General features: G+C 42.3%; 1 protein-coding gene and 1 long non-coding RNA gene across 2 annotated transcripts in view; one reads left to right on the top strand and one right to left on the bottom strand.

The window, feature by feature from the left end:
- Positions 1-880, bottom strand: part of pfas (phosphoribosylformylglycinamidine synthase) — a 13,546-nt gene extending 12,666 nt beyond the window's left edge. The window contains exon 1 of the mRNA XM_027031806.2: positions 775-880. The gene's annotated coding sequence lies outside the window, so the exon portion shown is untranslated. The remainder of the gene's footprint in view (positions 1-774) is intronic.
- Positions 881-1,089: 209 nt separating this feature from the next.
- On the top strand, positions 1,090-2,147 carry LOC113591325. The gene is made up of 3 exons (XR_003412184.2): positions 1,090-1,178; positions 1,263-1,352; positions 2,023-2,147. It is a non-coding gene; the product is annotated as an uncharacterized LOC113591325 (long non-coding RNA).
- Positions 2,148-4,047: the final 1,900 nt, after the last annotated feature.

The raw sequence follows: 4,047 nt of genomic DNA, 5'->3' as shown, positions 1-4,047 counted from the left end.
CCCTGACAGTTACCACGGTCTTCAGTTTAAGCTCCTCTACTGACCCCATGTCATTGAAGGATCACACATGTGACAGTGATCAACATTACAAATCAATGTTTTGTGGATAAGGACAGATCACTCTAATGCAAAATCGTTAAATTAATGTCAGTTCACAAAAGACAGGAATAAAAACAGACCTTTTTGGCTTAATACATTTACATTCAGATAACCACAAATGTAGAATTATACAGGTCACAATGACCATTTACATTACAAAGTGCACAACTGCATGCAAAATCTTGTCTGGAGTGTTTAGTAAACTGATAAGCAAGTTTTAGCAAAGTTCGAAAGGAATTTGTGGGGTTTTTGTAACTAAAATGTTACACTAACGCTGGTTTGAAAGTTTGATGAATTAATGAAAAGGCCTGTTACACAAGGACTGGTCAACAAATAGTGAGCGAGTTAGGCTTTCTGTTTAAAGCTGAGGGGTCCCGGTCCGGTCCTTGGTGATCAACAGCCCTGCTGATTTCCAACACTCTTTAACACTCTAGTATTAAGAAGCCACTAAATGACTTGATTAACTAGCTATATCAAGTGTGCTAGACTGGGGTTGGACCTAAACCCTTCACCAGCAGCGGACTTGGCACCCGTAGTTTAAAGACATAACTAGCTAGTACCCCTAAGTGCACAGGAAACTTTGGGACAAGTTTTAGCACTTGTATTTCAGATGCGAATACACATGCTAGAAAAACAAAGTTCTATTTATATTGGGGAAAGGGTCGAACATCTTACCTTCCAATTGCTATAAAGTCTCGAAGATTGGCCAACCTGAAGGGGAACCTCCGCCACTAGACTACATTGACCGCAGAACTCGCTCCCACAGGCGGCCATGCACCCACGTGGGCCAGGTTGAGAAACGGAGCTTCCGCAACACAGCGCACCCAGAGCTCTCTGCGCTTGCGCAAGGGCTTTTCGTTTCGCCGACCCGTTTTATGGACTGAACTTAGCAATGAAAATTACAAAATGTTCCATCAACAAAGCAAATTTTACAGCAAAAAAGCAGAGGTTGCATTCACTCCAATGTTAGAGAGCACTGTGAACATGACTGTATAATCACATAGTTCGTTTGCCTGTCGGTATGGAGATACGGGGAGTAATTCCTGCCCAATTTAATTGCAGTCACCACAGTGAAAAGGGTAACTGGGGATGGAAGATCCATTTCATTAACTTAATGAAAAGGTATTTCGGTCTTTGAACTGTATTTTGTTGTTGTTGTCCAGGTGACTCCAAACAGCTCTGCCGGGAAGTCCTGCTCAGTCTTAACTGTGTTACAGGGTGCTTGAAGTCCCCAACCTGGTAAAAGTTGTTTTGTAAGTCAAAAACAGGAAACATTGGGAACCAACTTACTTTTATTGCATCAATGTTTTTTCCAGCAATATCGCAGTGTATTACTGTTTTTGTGTTATGTAGTGCTTGAACATGCAAATAATTTAATGCCCAGATAAAGTTTTATGTGTCAGCTTAAAACTTTTGTACTTCATGATCCCTAGAATAAGCATTTACTTTGGATGATAAATTGTTAGCAAATATTGAACGACTGCATAGAAGCTGTCTTGTTCTGTGCCAGAAGCTCTTCTTGTCTGGAGTAGACAATAAATAAGGCAGACACTGCAGACCTTGCAGACAATGCGGTTGTGGAATAGGCCACATGAAAGCACCCGCCCCAATCCATTTACCAACTTGGGTGATGCCAATTGGATAATTGACTACACTTTGAGTGTGTCCACACCGGTGAGTCAGTCTCCATATTCTCATAAACCTTCGCATCACCTCCAACCCAGATGATCCTCCTCTGAGGAATCAGAAATATCGAGATCTGCCCCATGAAAGTTATCTTGTTCAGAGCTGAATACCCAGTTATTTGATGGAGATAATGTTCCAGTGTATGCATGTGAGGCAAGTCCCAAGCCTATCATTATTTCAGCAGACCAAAAATGATTGCTCTGCTGAAGTGACCAGCTGCTCTGCTATTCTGCTTAGTATACTGTTGGAGAACCTTCTTCTAGAAGATCCCACTGAAGTTCCAGATTATCACCATCACCTGGGGAAGGCATCACAGTGGCAGACTCGTACAATAACTCCTGACACCCTTACTTGGACAACATGCAGCCTCTCACTAAGATGTATGGGCAACCCCATATGTCTTGCAACATGTAAACAGAGGACACGGTTTGTCCAAATATGAATAATAAAGATGTGAAGACCTTGAAGATGCTTGCACTTTGTGTTCAGTTTCCTTTTAATACCAATATGGCCAGCTCGTTTACCAAGACCACAACATAGTAAAGGGGACACAAACAGCAAGAGCTTTTTAAATAAAAACTGAATTTATTAAATAAACAATGAGCATTTAGGCAACTAAATGAATAACAATAAAGAGGAACCAAAAACAAACCAGTACAAAAAAGCAGAGCAGATTGGCACATTTGTTTGAATGCCATAACAAAAAAAATATATAAATGAAGAGAAAGGGAGGCGGTAATGACTGCTTTTTATACAATTGTGGTGACAAGGCCCAAGCTGGACAAAGACCTAGAGAATCTCCCTCAAGACAAAATGGTATAGTGGGCATAGATGGAGTCAGGTTCTGAGAGTTCAGAACATGCTAGTCTTGTGCTCACCAAAGAAGGCCGTACTACCACTGCTGAGAAGTATGGAGCGCAAACTGACCAAGAAACCTTGCCTGGCCCTGCCTTAATCTTAGTCAGAGATTCAGAAACCAAGGTTCAGCTATGCCATGAAGCTAAAGTCAGGTCAGGCAGAACAATTTGGTACATTGCTCATCATATGATACAGGATATTGCCAAGAATAGGGTAGTATATGATTATTCTTTCCAGTACAAAGGTCTCTGTCTGAATATAACTGTAATGGCCCCTACTCCATTTTCTCTGGAGGGACTTAAAACACGACATCCGACCCCCAGTATTTTAGGACAACTTACATTCCCTTCACATTACAAAAGCATGTCCTCTGTGAGCCAGCCTGGGGAGGACATTGGGTAGATTTTACGCTGACACAGTCTACCCCCAGGATCAGTGGCCAAAGAATTGATAGATAAAGTCAACAAGCAATGATCCATTTGTGATTAATCTTCCTTCACAGACCAGATCAGACAGCTATGAGTTCTAGCTTAGTCATGGTCAGCAGGATGTTTATGAGTAAACAAACACTCACATTACACTGGCACTGCCAGTCTGACAAGTTGTAGTACAAATGTAGGACTGTGGACCTTTCACTAACCACAGTATGGAATATTACCAAATTCTGGCTAGTCAACATGAGCCTCTTGCTTACATTTTTCCCTACGCTAACAAGTCAAAAGCACTGGCGAAAACGTTCTGGGAAAAGAAGCAAGACTGGGATGACCCAGAGGATTTACCTCTGCTTATGACTCCTGTGGACGAAGGAACATGAGACCTTTCTGAGGACATGGCTCCGGTTCGTCATTGGTGGAATCAAGAACCCTCGTTACTGAGAACTGGCCTAAGATGCCATGCTTAGTAGCTGATGCTCAGTAAGTTGGTAGCGTCAAGAACAGTTCTTATTCAAATCAAAGGAATTCTTAATGCCATGCCATTTGGTTACATATCCTTGGATTTTGCTGGCCTGACCACCCCTAATTGCTTCCGCATGGCGCAGCGAGATGCCTGCATTTCTGCATTTGGCCTATCAAGGATTGGAGGCAACAACAAAAGCAAGTTTTGAAGAGTTTTGGAACCGATGTATCAATTATTACCTACCACGCGTCCAAACTCCTCTGGCCAGCTGACCTGCAGCTCAGAGATGAAGTGACAACTACTACCCTGTGCACTTTGACCTGTTGTGAAGATTACCTAGGTGTTTTCAGGATGTGACAATCTACTGCAATCAGCCACTGTGGGGTCAAAGATAGGAGCTATGCTCGGCCTTTGACTTAACCATGACTCCACCTCCTTTATGAGATTAGAACTGAACTAGGGAGTAACTTACCTTTTTACGGGGCCTTTTGCTAGTAGTTTAGAGCA

This window comes from Electrophorus electricus, chromosome 3 (assembly GCF_013358815.1).
Source record: "Electrophorus electricus isolate fEleEle1 chromosome 3, fEleEle1.pri, whole genome shotgun sequence".
In the NCBI taxonomy this organism is placed as follows: Eukaryota; Metazoa; Chordata; class Actinopteri; order Gymnotiformes; family Gymnotidae; genus Electrophorus; species Electrophorus electricus.
This window is presented reverse-complemented; position numbering and strand designations above follow the sequence as displayed.